The 15549-nt window shown below is 42.4% G+C and overlaps 1 pseudogene; it reads right to left on the bottom strand.

Annotated features, from left to right (window-relative positions):
- The window catches only part of LOC128636563 (major histocompatibility complex class I-related gene protein-like), a 103628-nt pseudogene extending 91781 nt beyond the window's left edge, over positions 1–11847 (bottom strand).
- Positions 11848–15549: the final 3702 nt, after the last annotated feature.

The following is a 15549-nucleotide window of genomic DNA, read 5'->3' on the forward strand; positions in this document are numbered from 1 at the left end:
ATAATATCAAAAATGGCATCACAGATAAAATTATTAGCATGCTGAAGAAGAATAATAATATCATGAGAATCATGATCTGATACTTGTTGCGCTAAAGTTTCCAACCAAAAAGTTGAAGCTGCAGCAACATCAGCCAATGATATAGCAGGTCTAAGAAGATTACCTGAACACAGATAAGCTTTTCTTAGAAAGGATTCAATTTTCCTATCTAAAGGATCCTTAAACGAAGTACCATCTGACGTAGGAATAGTAGTACGTTTAGCAAGAGTAGCAATAGCCCCATCAACTTTAGGGATCTTGTCCCAAAATTCTAATCGGTCAGACGGCACAGGATATAATTGCTTAAAACGTTTAGAAGGAGTAAAAGAATTACCCAATTTATCCCATTCTTTGGAAATTACTTCAGAAATAGCATTAGGAACAGGAAAAACTTCTGGAATAACCACAGGAGATTTAAATACTTTATCTAAACGTTTAGAATTAGTATCAAGAGGACCAGAATCCTCTATTTCTAAAGCAATTAGTACTTCTTTAAGTAAAGAACGAATAAATTCCATTTTAAATAAATATGAAGATTTATCAACATCAATCTCTGAGACAGAATCCTCTGAACCAGAAGAGTCATCAGAATCAGAATGATGATGTACATTTAAAAATTCATCTGTAGGGAGAGAAGTTTTAAAAGATTTTTTATGTTTACTAGAAGGAGAAATAACAGACATAGCCTTCTTGATGGATTCAGAAACAAAATCTCTTATGTTATCAGGAACATTCTGCACCTTAGATGTTGAGGGAACTGCAACAGACAATGGTACTTTACTAAAGGAAATATTATCTGCATTAACAAGTTTGTCATGACAAATAGTACAAACAACAGCCGGAGAAATAGCTACCAAAAGTTTACAGCAGATACACTTAGCTTTGGTAGATCCAGCACTAGACAGCGATTTTCCTGTAGTATCTTCTGACTCAGATGCAACGTGAGACATCTTGCAATATGTAAGAGAAAAAACAACATATAAAGCAAAATTGATCAAATTCCTTAAATGACAGTTTCAGGAATGGGAAAAAATGCCAAAGAACAAGCTTCTAGCAACCAGAAGCAATGAAAAATGAGACTGAAATAATGTGGAGACAAAAGTGACGCCCATATTTTTTGGCGCCAAAAAAGACGCCCACATTTTTTGGCGCCTAAATGCTTTTGGCGCCAAAAATGACGCAACATCCGGAACGCCGACATCTTTGACGCAAAATAACGTCAAAAAATGACGCAACTTCCGGCGACACGTATGACGCCAGAAACGGAAAAGATTTGTTGTTTTTTTTTTTTTTTTTTTTGCGCCAAAAAAGTCTGCGTCAAGAATGACGCAATAAAATGAAGCATTTTCAGCCCCCGCGAGCCTAACAGCCCACAGGGAAAAAAAGTCAAATTTTTGAAGGTAAGAAAAAAATTATCAATTTGAAATGCATTAACCCAAATATGAAACTGACTGTCTGAAAAATAAGGAATGTTGAACATTCTGAGTCAAGGCAAATAAATGTTTAAATACATATATTTAGAACTTTATAAACAAAGTGCCCAACCATAGCTTAGAGTGTCACAAAAAATAAAATATACTTACCCCAGGACACTCATCTACATGTTTGTAGAAAGCCAAACCAGTACTGAAACGAGAATCAGTAGAGGTAATGGTATATATAAGAGTATATCGTCGATCTGAAAAGGGAGGTAAGAGATGAATCTCTACGACCGATAACAGAGAACCTATGAAATAGACCCCGTAGAAGGAGATCACTGCATTCAAATAGGCAATACTCTCCTCACATCCCTCTGACATTCACTGCACGCTGAGAGGAAAACCGGGCTCCAACTTGCTGCGGAGCGCATATCAACGTAGAATCTAGCACAAACTTACTTCACCACCTCCATAGGAGGCAAAGTTTGTAAAACTGATTTGTGGGTGTGGTGAGGGGTGTATTTATAGGCATTTTAAGGTTTGGGAAACTTTGCCCCTCCTGGTAGGAATGTATATCCCATACGTCACTAGCTCATGGACTCTTGCTAATTACATGAAAGAAATATAATGTAGGTGTCGGCGATGTTGGGGGCAGCAGATTATGGGTTCATAAATATAATGTAGGTGGCGACGGTGTCCGGAGCGGCAGATTAGTGGTTAAAATTTTTGGGAGGGCCTCCGTTTAGGGGTTAATAGGTAGTTTATGGGTGTTAGTGTACTTTTTAGCACTTTAGTTATGAGTTTTATGCTACGGCGTTGTAGTGTAAAAGTCATAACTACAGACTTTTAAATGCGTTAGGACTCTTGACAGGGTAGGGTGTACCGCTCACTTTTTGGCCTCCCAGGACAGACTCGTAATATCAGCGCTATGGAAGTCCCATAGAAAAAAGAATTTACGAAGTTTACGTAAGTCGTTTTGCGGTAAGGCCAAAGAAGTGTGCGGTGCCCCTAAACCTGCAAGACTCGTAATACCAGCGGGCGTAAAAAAGCAGCGTTAGGACCTCTTAATGCTGCTTTTTTACCCTAACGCACAACTCGTAATCTAGCCGAAAATTACTTTATAGAACTTAAATCTTTGCACTTCTAACTTTAATATTTATACAACTAATATACTTAATAAAATATGTATTGGCATCCTATACCCAGGCTAATTTATGCTTTGCACATATAATTATGTCTACCATTTATTTTATGTTTAATATCCCTTTAAATCAGACACCCTCCAACTTGACCCTCCAGAGTTTTTGGAACTACATTTCCCATGATGCTCAGCCAGCTGATATGCTGTAGAAATGTAGTTCCAAAACCTCTGGAGGGCCAAGTGTGAGGGTGTCTGATTTATATGCATATTCTGGACCTAATGAGGCTACTTCTTGGGTACTGATTAGCCATGGAACAAGCTATGACTGGGATCTTTTCATTGTAAAAGTGTAAGAAATTATATATTATAATAATTTGTCCTTTTGCATTTATATTATCACCTTATGTCACACAAGTTTAGGATACTAAAAGGGACATGATTTCACAAAGGGCAATGTACATTTATTAGCAAAATGTGTAGGTACCCAGACATCATACCAGGATAAAATAGATCTCACAGTGACAATAAGCAGTGACTGACACCATAAGGCAGGAGAGGCCCTGACCTGCAGAGCTTACACTCTATATATACATAACATAGCACAGTGACCCTCTCCTCACATACTCACACAGACATCATACAGGGATAATATAGATCTCACAGTGACAATAAGCAGTGACTGACACCATAAGGCAGGAGAGACCCTGACCTGCAGAGCTTACACTCTATACATAACATAGCACAGTGACCCTCTCCTCACATACTCACAGACTTATCATACAGGGATAATATAGATCTCACAGTGACAATAAGCAGTGACTGACACCATAAGGCAGGAGAGGCCCTGACCTGCTGAGCTTACACTCTATACATAACATAGCACAGTGACCCTCTCCTCACATACTCACACAGACTTATCATACAGGGATAATATAGATCTCACAGTGACAATAAGCAGTGACTGACACCATAAGGCAGGAGAGGCCCTGACCTGCAGAGCTTACACTCTATACATAACATAGCACAGTGACCCTCTCCTCACATACTCACACAGACTTATCATACAGGGATAATATAGATCTCCATAAATAAAAAGAGAGAAGCGCTCAACCTGGAAACGAACAATAGCATAATAGCTTGTTCTATGGCTAGTTACCACCCAAGAAGCAGCCTCTTTTTGCTCAACATGTGCCTTTCACAGAGAAAAACTTTCCTGAAGCATATCAGTCTGATCCTGACTTCACAGTGCAGTCCAGCCCCGAAATACCAGGCAATTCTTCTCTGAACGAGAGAAACAGCAAAACCCCAGACGTACGTTTCGGCCTATTGTGGGCCTCGTCAGTGAGGTGCAGCCATATCCCTCTAGGCACACTGAGCAACGGGTCCACGTCTGGATTCCCGCATCACACTTAGGGAGACTTCCCAAAATGTCATAATTTGCATAAATAAAAAGAGAGAAGCGCTCAACCTGGAAACGAACAATAGCATAATAGCTTGTTCTATGGCTAGTTACCACCCAAGAAGCAGCCTCTTTTTGCTCAACATGTGCCTTTCACAGAGAAAAACTTTCCTGAAGCATATCAGTCTGATCCTGACTTCACAGTGCAGTCCAGCCCCGAAATACCAGGCAATTCTTCTCTGAACGAGAGAAACAGCAAAACCCCAGACGTACGTCTGGGGTTTTGCTGTTTCTCTTGTTCAGAGAGGGATTGCCTGGTATTTCGGGGCTGGACTGTACTGTGAAGTCAGGATCAGACTGATATGCTACAGGAAAGTTCTTCTCTGTGAAAGGCACATATTGAGCAAAAAGAGGCTGCTTCTAGGGTGGTAACTAGCCATAGAACAAGCTATTATGCTATTGTTCGTTCCCAGGTTGAGCGCTTCTCTCTTTTTATTTATGCAAATTATGACATTTTGGGAAGTCTCCCTAAGTGTGATGCGGGAATCCAGATGTGGACCCGTTGCTCAGTGTGCCTAGAGGGATATGGCTGCACCTCACTGACGAGGCCCACAATAGGCCGAAACGTACGTCTGGGGTTTTGCTGTTTCTCTTGTTCAGAGAGGGATTGCCTGGTATTTCGGGGCTGGACTGTACTGTGAAGTCGGGATCAGACTGATATGCTACAGGAAAGTTCTTCTCTGTGAAAGGCACATATTGAGCAAAAAGAGGCTGCTTCTAGGGTGGTAACTAGCCATAGAACAAGCTATTATGCTATTGTTCGTTCCCAGGTTGAGCGCTTCTCTCTTTTTATTTATGCAAATTATGACACTTAGGGAAGTCTCCCTAAGTGTGATGCGGGAATCCAGACGTGGACCCGTTGCTCAGTGTGCCTAGAGGGATATGGCTGCACCTCACTGACGAGGCCCACAATAGGCCGAAACGTACGTCTGGGGTTTTGCTGTTTCTCTTGTTCAGAGAGGGATTGCCTGGTATTTCGGGGCTGGACTGTACTGTGAAGTCAGGATCAGACTGATATGCTACAGGAAAGTTCTTCTCTGCGAAAGGCACATATTGAGCAAAAAGAGGCTGCTTCTAGGGTGGTAACTAGCCATAGAACAAGCTATTATGCTATTGTTCGTTCCCAGGTTGAGCGCTTCTCTCTTTTTATTTATGCAAATTATGACACTTAGGGAAGTCTCCCTAAGTGTGATGCGGGAATCCAGACGTGGACCCGTTGCTCAGTGTGCCTAGAGGGATATGGCTGCACCTCACTGACGAGGCCCACAATAGGCCGAAACGTACGTCTGGGGTTTTGCTGTTTCTCTTGTTCAGAGAGGGATTGCCTGGTATTTCGGGGCTGGACTGTACTGTGAAGTCAGGATCAGACTGATATGCTACAGGAAAGTTCTTCTCTGTGAAAGGCACATATTGAGCAAAAAGAGGCTGCTTCTAGGGTGGTAACTAGCCATAGAACAAGCTATTATGCTATTGTTCGTTCCCAGGTTGAGCGCTTCTCTCTTTTTATTTATGCAAATTATGACACTTAGGGAAGTCTCCCTAAGTGTGATGCGGGAATCCAGACGTGGACCCGTTGCTCAGTGTGCCTAGAGGGATATGGCTGCACCTCACTGACGAGGCCCACAATAGGCCGAAACGTACGTCTGGGGTTTTGCTGTTTCTCTTGTTCAGAGAGGGATTGCCTGGTATTTCGGGGCTGGACTGTACTGTGAAGTCAGGATCAGACTGATATGCTACAGGAAAGTTCTTCTCTGTGAAAGGCACATATTGAGCAAAAAGAGGCTGCTTCTAGGGTGGTAACTAGCCATAGAACAAGCTATTATGCTATTGTTCGTTCCCAGGTTGAGCGCTTCTCTCTTTTTATTTATGCAAATTATGACACTTAGGGAAGTCTCCCTAAGTGTGATGCGGGAATCCAGACGTGGACCCGTTGCTCAGTGTGCCTAGAGGGATATGGCTGCACCTCACTGACGAGGCCCACAATAGGCCGAAACGTACGTCTGGGGTTTTGCTGTTTCTCTTGTTCAGAGAGGGATTGCCTGGTATTTCGGGGCTGGACTGTACTGTGAAGTCAGGATCAGACTGATATGCTACAGGAAAGTTCTTCTCTGTGAAAGGCACATATTGAGCAAAAAGAGGCTGCTTCTAGGGTGGTAACTAGCCATAGAACAAGCTATTATGCTATTGTTCGTTCCCAGGTTGAGCGCTTCTCTCTTTTTATTTATGCAAATTATGACACTTAGGGAAGTCTCCCTAAGTGTGATGCGGGAATCCAGACGTGGACCCGTTGCTCAGTGTGCCTAGAGGGATATGGCTGCACCTCACTGACGAGGCCCACAATAGGCCGAAACGTACGTCTGGGGTTTTGCTGTTTCTCTTGTTCAGAGAGGGATTGCCTGGTATTTCGGGGCTGGACTGTACTGTGAAGTCAGGATCAGACTGATATGCTACAGGAAAGTTCTTCTCTGTGAAAGGCACATATTGAGCAAAAAGAGGCTGCTTCTAGGGTGGTAACTAGCCATAGAACAAGCTATTATGCTATTGTTCGTTCCCAGGTTGAGCGCTTCTCTCTTTTTATTTATGCAAATTATGACACTTAGGGAAGTCTCCCTAAGTGTGATGTGGGAATCCAGACGTGGACCCGTTGCTCAGTGTGCCTAGAGGGATATGGCTGCACCTCACTGACGAGGCCCACAATAGGCCGAAACGTACGTCTGGGGTTTTGCTGTTTCTCTTGTTCAGAGAGGGATTGCCTGGTATTTCGGGGCTGGACTGTACTGTGAAGTCAGGATCAGACTGATATGCTACAGGAAAGTTCTTCTCTGTGAAAGGCACATATTGAGCAAAAAGAGGCTGCTTCTAGGGTGGTAACTAGCCATAGAACAAGCTATTATGCTATTGTTCGTTCCCAGGTTGAGCGCTTCTCTCTTTTTATTTATAATATAGATCTCACAGTGACAATAAGCAGTGACTGACACCATAAGGCAGGAGAGGCCCTGAACTGCAGAGCTTACACTCTATACATACATAACATAGCACAGTGACCCTCTCCTCACATACTCACACAGACTTATCATACAGGGATAATATAGATCTCACAGTGACAATAAGCAGCGACTGACACCATAAGGCAGGAGAGACCCTGACCTGCAGAGCTTACACTCTATACATACATAACATAGCACAGTGACCTTCTCCTCACATACTCACACAGACTTATTATACAGGGATAATATAGATCTCACAGTGACAATAAGCAGTGACTGACACCATAAGGCAGGAGAGACCCTGACCTGCAGAGCTTACACTCTATACATACATAACATAGCACAGTGACCCTCTCCTCACATACTCACACAGACTTATCATACAGGGATAATATAGATCTCACAGTGACAATAAGCAGCGACTGACACCATAAGGCAGGAGAGGCCCTGACCTGCAGAGCTTACACTCTATACATAACATAGCACAGTGACCCTCTCCTCACATACTCACACAGACTTATCATACAGGGATAATATAGATCTCACAGTGACAATAAGCAGCGACTGACACCATAAGGCAGGAAAGGCCCTGACCTGCAGAGCTTACACTCTATACATAACATAGCACAGTGACCCTCTCCTCACATACTCACACAGACTTATCATACAGGGATAATATAGATCTCACAGTGACAATAAGCAGTGACTGACACCATAAGGCAGGAGAGGCCCTGACCTGCAGAGCTTACACTCTATACATACATAACATAGCACAGGGACCCTGTCCTCACATACTCACACAGACTTATCATACAGGGATAATATAGATCTCACAGTGACAATAAGCAGCAAGTGACTGACACCATAAGGCAGGAGAGGCCCTGACCTGCAGAGCTTACACTCTATACATAACATAGCACAGTGACACTCTCCTCACATACTCACACAGACTTATCATACAGGGATAATATAGATCTCACAGTGACAATAAGCAGTGACTGACACCATAAGGCAGGAGAGGCCCTGACCTGCAGAGCTTACACTCTATACATAACATAGCACAGTGACACTCTCCTCACATACTCACACAGACTTATCATACAGGGATAATATAGATCTCACAGTGACAATAAGCAGTGACTGATACCATAAGGCAGGAGAGACCCTGACCTGCAGAGCTTACACTCTATACATACATAACATAGCACAGTGACCCTCTCCTCACATACTCACACAGACTTATCATACAGGGATAATATAGATCTCACAGTGACAATAAGCAGTGACTGACACCATAAGGCAGGAGAGGCCCTGACCTGCAGAGCTTACACTCTATACATAATATAGCACAGTGACCCTCTCCTCACATACTCACACAGACTTATCATACAGGGATAATATAGATCTCACAGTGACAATAAGCAGTGACTGACACCATAAGGCAGGAGAGGCCCTGACCTGCAGAGCTTACACTCTATACATAACATAGCACAGTGACCCTCTCCTCACATACTCACATAGACTTATCATACAGGGATAATATAGATCTCACAGTGACAATAAGCAGCAAGTGACTGACACCATAAGGCAGGAGAGGCCCTGACCTGCAGAGCTTACACTCTATACATAACATAGCACAGTGACCCTCTCCTCACATACTCACACAGACTTATCATACAGGGATAATATAGATCTCACAGTGACAATAAGCAGTGACTGACACCATAAGGCAGGAGAGGCCCTGACCTGCAGAGCTTACACTCTATACATAACATAGCACAGTGACCCTCTCCTCACATACTCACATAGACTTATCATACAGGGATAATATAGATCTCACAGTGACAATAAGCAGTGAGTGACTGACACCATAAGGCAGGAGAGGCCCTGACCTGCAGAGCTTACACTCTATACATACATAACATAGCACAGTGACCCTCTCCTCACATACTCACACAGACTTATCATACAGGGATAATATAGATCTCACAGTGACAATAAGCAGCAAGTGACTGATACCATAAGGCAGGAGAGGCCCTGACCTGCAGAGCTTACACTCTAAACATACATAACATAGCACAGTGACCCTCTCCTCACATACTCACACAGACTTATCATGCAGTGATAATATAGATCTCACAGTGACAATAAGCAGTCACTGACACCATAAGGCAGGAGAGGCCCTGACCTGCAGAGCTTACACTCTAAACATACATAACATAGCACAGTGACCCTCTCCTCACATACTCACACAGACTTATCATACAGGGATAATATAGATCTCACAGTGACAATAAGCAGTGACTGACACCATAAGGCAGGAGAGACCCTGACCTGCAGAGCTTACACTCTATACATAACATAGCACAGTGACCCTCTCCTCACATACTCACACAGACTTATCATACAGGGATAATATAGATCTCACAGTGACAATAAGTAGTCACTGACACCATAAGGCAGGAGAGGCCCTGACCTGCAGAGCTTACACTCTATACATACATAGCACAGTGACCCTCTCCTCACATACTCACACAGACTTATCATACAGGGATAATATAGATCTCACAGTGACAATAAGCAGTGACTGACACCATAAGGCAGGAGTGGCCCTGACCTGCAGAGCTTACACTCTATACATACATAGCACAGTGACCCTCTCCTCACATACTCATACAGACTTATCATACAGGGATAATATAGATCTCACAGTGACAATAAGCAGCAAGTGACTGACACCATAAGGCAGGAGAGGCCCTGACCTGCAGAGCTTACACTCTATACATAACATAGCACAGTGACCCTCTCCTCACATACTCACACAGACTTATCATACAGGGATAATATAGATCTCACAGTGACAATAAGCAGTGACTGACACCATAAGGCAGGAGATGCCCTGACCTGCAGAGCTTACACTCTATACATAACATAGCACAGTGACCCTCTCCTCACATACTCACACAGACTTATCATACAGGGATAATATAGATCTCACAGTGACAATAAGCAGTGACTGACACCATAAGGCAGGAGAGGCCCTGACCTGCAGAGCTTACACTCTATACATACATATCATAGCACAGTGACCCTCTCCTCATATACTCACACAGACTTATCATACAGTGATAATATAGATCTCACAGTGACAATAAGCAGTCACTGACACCATAAGGCAGGAGAGGCCCTGACCTGCAGAGCTTACACTCTATACATACATAACATAGCACAGTGACCCTCTCCTCACATACTCACACAGACTTATCATACAGGGATAATATACATCTCACAGTGACAATAAGTAGTCACTGACACCATAAGGCAGGAGAGGCCCTGACCTGCAGAGCTTACACTCTATACATAAATAGCACAGTGACCCTCTCCTCACATACTCACACAGACTTATCATACAGGGATAATATAGATCTCACAGTGACAATAAGCAGTGACTGACACCATAAGGCAGGAGTGGCCCTGACCTGCAGAGCTTACACTCTATACATAACATAGCACAGTGACCCTCTCCTCACATACTCACACAGACTTATCATACAGGGATACTATAGATCTCACAGTGACAATAAGCAGTGACTGACACCATAAGGCAGGAGAGGCCCTGACCTGCAGAGCTTACACTCTATACATAACATAGCACAGTGACCCTCTCCTCACATACTCACACAGACTTATCATACAATGATAATATAGATCTCACAGTGACAATAAGCAGTGACTGACACCATAAGGCAGGAGATGCCCTGACCTGCAGAGCTTACACTCTATACATAACATAGCATAGTGACCCTCTCCTCATATACTCACACAGACTTATCATACAGGGATAATATAGATCTCACAGTGACAATAAGCAGTGACTGACACCATAAGGCAGGAGAGGCCCTGACCTGCAGAGCTTACACTCTATACATAACATAGCACAGTGACCCTCTCCTCACATACTCACACAGACTTATCATACAGGGATAATATAGATCTCACAGTGACAATAAGCAGTGACTGACACCATAAGGCAGGAGAGACCCTGACCTGCAGAGCTTACACTCTATACATAACATAGCACAGTGACCCTCTCCTCACATACTCACACAGACTTATCATACAGGGATAATATAGATCTCACAGTGACAATAAGCAGTGACTGACACCATAAGGCAGGAGAGACCCTGACCTGCAGAGCTTACACTCTATACATACATAACATAGCACAGTGACCCTCTCCTCACATACTCACACAGCCTTATCATACAGGGATAATATAGATCTCACAGTGACAATAAGCAGTGACTGACACCATAAGGCAGGAGAGGCCCTGACCTGCTGAGCTTACACTCTATACATAACATAGCACAGTGACCCTCTCCTCACATACTCACACAGACTTATCATACAGGGATAATATAGATCTCACAGTGACAATAAGCAGTGAGTGACACCATAAGGCAGGAGAGGCCCTGACCTGCAGAGCTTACACTCTATACATAACATAGCACAGTGACCCTCTCCTCACATACTCACACAGACTTATCATACAGGGATAATATAGATCTCACAGTGACAATAAGCAAGTGACTGACACCATAAGGCAGGAGAGGCCCTGACCTGCAGAGCTTACACTCTATACAAACACTAACATAGCACAGTGATCTTCTTCCCACACACTCACCAGAATGAGCTCCAGACACCACCAGAATGAGCAGCAATAGGAGGAGATGACACATTTTTCCCAGCTAGGAGTGTGATATACTGAGGGTAAAAGGCTCAGACTGGCATACAGGATATGCTCAGAACTTAGAAGAGTAAAGATGCTCTGTGCTGATTGGCCAATGCCCAAGTCTCTAGCAAATAGGATAATTCATAAGACATGGGTCACTAGATACCAAGAAGATTGAAGCTGAGGAATTTAGGAGAAAGTGAAAGCAAAAGTGTGTGTGTATTTAACTGTACATGTAAGTACAGCCCTGTTAACTCACACAGTCTAATTGTGTGACACTTGGGGGTTGAGACTCCTCCATAAAGTGATGGCAGCAGGGCTATAATCTGAGCACATCTTTATTTCAATGGGCTGTGTGTGACTGAGGCATAGTAAGTTGCCAACATTTAAATACAAATAATTCAGGGACACTTTGTAGCAAAAGGTATGGTTTGCATAGCTCCACCCACTCCAATCCAAACAAGGACGTAAAACACCAGTAATATAATTTAGCTGATTACTTAAAGGGATAGGGAAGATAAAATTAAACTTACATGATTCAGATAGAGCATGTGCTTTTTAAATTCACTTTTATTAATCAAATTTACTTTTTTCTTTTGATTACCTTTGTTGAAAAGAATATGTATACAGTATATTCTCTGCAGCAATGCACTACTGGGAGCTAGCAGTTGATTGGCGGCTACACACGTTTGTCTCTTTTCATTGGCTCACTAGTAGTGATTTGCTGCTGTAAAATTGACCTTAATTATCTATATATTATGCTTTAGAAGCAGTAAAATATCTGTGTAAGTGTGCAGAGAAGGGGTTAAATGAGATAACGGACCAAAATGCTTATTTTATTACCCGGCACTACTTTACAGTACTATTTGCTAAAGTCCTCTCTGTGAGCCAAGTGGGTTAATAACTATTAATATTTTAGAAGCTTTTAAATTTTAATATGTAGCACTACAGGTATTAGCTAAGAAATGTAATTACACATATAGAGAATTAACCATAAAGTGTTTATTCATATCTCTCTCTGTCCTGTCCTCTCCTCTCTCTTTCTCTTCTCTCTCTCGTTTCTTTCTCTTTCTCTATCCTCTCTCTCTTCTTTCTCTCTCTTCTCTCTTTTCTTTCTTTCTCTCTCTCGGGTCTTTTTTTCTCTCCTCTATTTCTCTCTCTTTCTTCCTCTCTCTTCTCTCGCTCTTTCTCTTCTCTATATTTTTTTTTCTCTCTCTCTCTCTTCATCTCTTTCTCTCTTTCTTTCTTTCTTTCTCTCTCTCTTCTCTCTCTCTATAACTCTCTTTTCTCTCTTTCTTTTTCTCTCTCTTCTTCTGCTCTCCACAACCCCATCCTCTTGAACAGCATTGCCCTCTCTTGGTACAAGTAATCTCTCTCTCTCTCTCTCTCTCTCTAACTGGCCCTATAAAAAGAGTTTGACTTCTGGTTCCCAAACTGTCTTATTATTCTTCATCACCTTTTTTTAATAAACATCCGAATGGCTCTTGAAAAATGTTGTTCCTTAATATTCTTCCTGGTCTCTACATTTTATATAACATTTTCAACCCCTGCTTTACCGTTGCTTTCTCTGGTAGTGCTTAATCTATAATATTCATTTAATGACAAAATGTACATAAATGCCCCAAGGCAGAGCACTAAAGTCCTATATGAAGTGCAGAAAACTTTAGTAGGTAGCAGAAACAGAGTTCAGTGGTCACCGATACTTGAATTGCGCAATACAATAAATGGTGTAGAGGGTGAGACTGTCACGGGATACCAGGTAGGTACAACAGGCACAGCTGGTTTGAGGAAAGCTGTCATTGATATAGACACAGGATACTCAGCTGGCATATGATACCCAGTGGGATTTGTTGGTGAGACTGTCATGGAATACCAGGTAGATACAGCATCAGGAACAAGGTGAGCATACACAGGTATCAGGTAAGTATGCTTGGCTTTTAGGAACAAGGTGAGCATATGCAGGTTCAATGTAAGTATGCTTGGTCTCTGGAGCAAGGTGAGCATACACAGGTATCCGGATATTATGCTTGGTTTTCAGGAATCAGAAGAGCATATGCAGGTGAAAGGTAGGTATGCTTGGTCTCTGAAACAAGGTGAGCATGCACAGGTATCAGTTAAGTATGCTTGGCTTTTAGGAACAAGGTGAGCATACTCAGGTACAACTTAAGTATGCTTGGTCTCTGGAACATGGTGAGCATACACAGGTATTAGGTAATTATGCTTGGCTTTCAGGAACCAGGAGAGCATGTGCAGGAACAAGGTAAGTATGCTAAACTTCAAGAACAAGGTAGGTTAGGCAATAACTCAGCCCAGAGTGATGGGCTGAGTGAGCTTTTATTGGAACTCTCACACCTGTGGCCCCCAGGTAGGAGTTCTGGTAATTAGGACATGGCCACTTTAAATCTAGGCAGCGTGCTGCCGCGCACACCTAGTGAGATTCAGCAGGAGAAGACTCCTTTACGTGGGATACCGAAGTGGGCAAAGCAGATTCCGGCATCCCTCCGGAACTGGCTGTGACATTAACGCTGCAGGTTTGTACCTGACATACTCCTTATAGCCTTGAATATAATAGGATTTATGATATTATACAGGAATGCCTACCAATATTGACTACTGATCCCATACTTGAGAAACTTGTTACATCAGGGGCCCCATCCGATATGCAGCGTCGCCCGCAAAAGCCGGTGACCCCTGTTTTTTGCGCGGGTTTGGTATCCTATATACAGCGGCGCATATAAATGCAGCACGTATATTTCACCCGTCGGACGTAGGTTTTTCACCCATAGACTAACATATAAAACACGCGCAATTTGGTATCCAATATCCAGCGCAAGGCCTTACGTGGCGAAAATGGAGAAATCTTACTCCATTTTCACCTCGCCATAAAATGCACCCGTAGCAGGCCTTGCGCTGAGTATGGGAGCACCGTAACTCCCTAAAATGCCTGCAAAAAAAAACTAACACCTAACGCATGCACAATGTCTATCTACCTGTCAACCGCAATCCCCCACCACAATACCTAATAAAGTGTTTAACCCCTAAACCGTCACTCCCGGACCCCGCCTTCACCTACATTAAATTTATTAACCCCTAATCTGACCCCCCTACACCGCCGCCACCTACATTAAATTTATTAACCCCTAATCTGACCCCCCTACCCCGCCGCCACCTACATTAAATTTATTAACCCCTAATCTGACCCCCCTACACCGCCGCCACCTCCATTAAATGTATTACCCCCTAAACCTAAGTCTAACCCTAACACCCCCTAACTTAATTATTATTTAAATAAATCTAAATAATATTAATATTATTAACTACATTATTCCTATTTAAAACTAAAAACTAAATACTTACCTATAAAATAAACCCTAAGATAGCTACAATATAATTAATAATTACATTGTAGCTATTTTAGGGTTTATATTTATTTTACAGGCAACTTTGTATTTATTTTAACTAGGTACAATAGCTATTAAAGGAGGTAGTCCCTTTAGTTTGGCAAAGTAGGATTGGTTTAGCGCCTCACCCAACAATTTGTCTTTAAATTCTATTCCTTTTTCTTCCAAGGTGTGAGAGCAGCATAACCAGTGGAAATATGGATATTTTCTCATATAGAGATAAATTACTTTCTGAACTATCAAATAGAGAATTCCAAAAACCTGAAGAATGTATTAATCAAGCCGATATTTTGAAACTAGTGGGGGAACTAGAAAAAGTATTAAACAAAGAATTGAGACATAAAATTGAATTAATTTTTCTGGACCGCTATC

Source organism: Bombina bombina, chromosome 7, assembly GCF_027579735.1.
Source record: "Bombina bombina isolate aBomBom1 chromosome 7, aBomBom1.pri, whole genome shotgun sequence".
Lineage (NCBI taxonomy): Eukaryota > Metazoa > Chordata > Amphibia > Anura > Bombinatoridae > Bombina > Bombina bombina.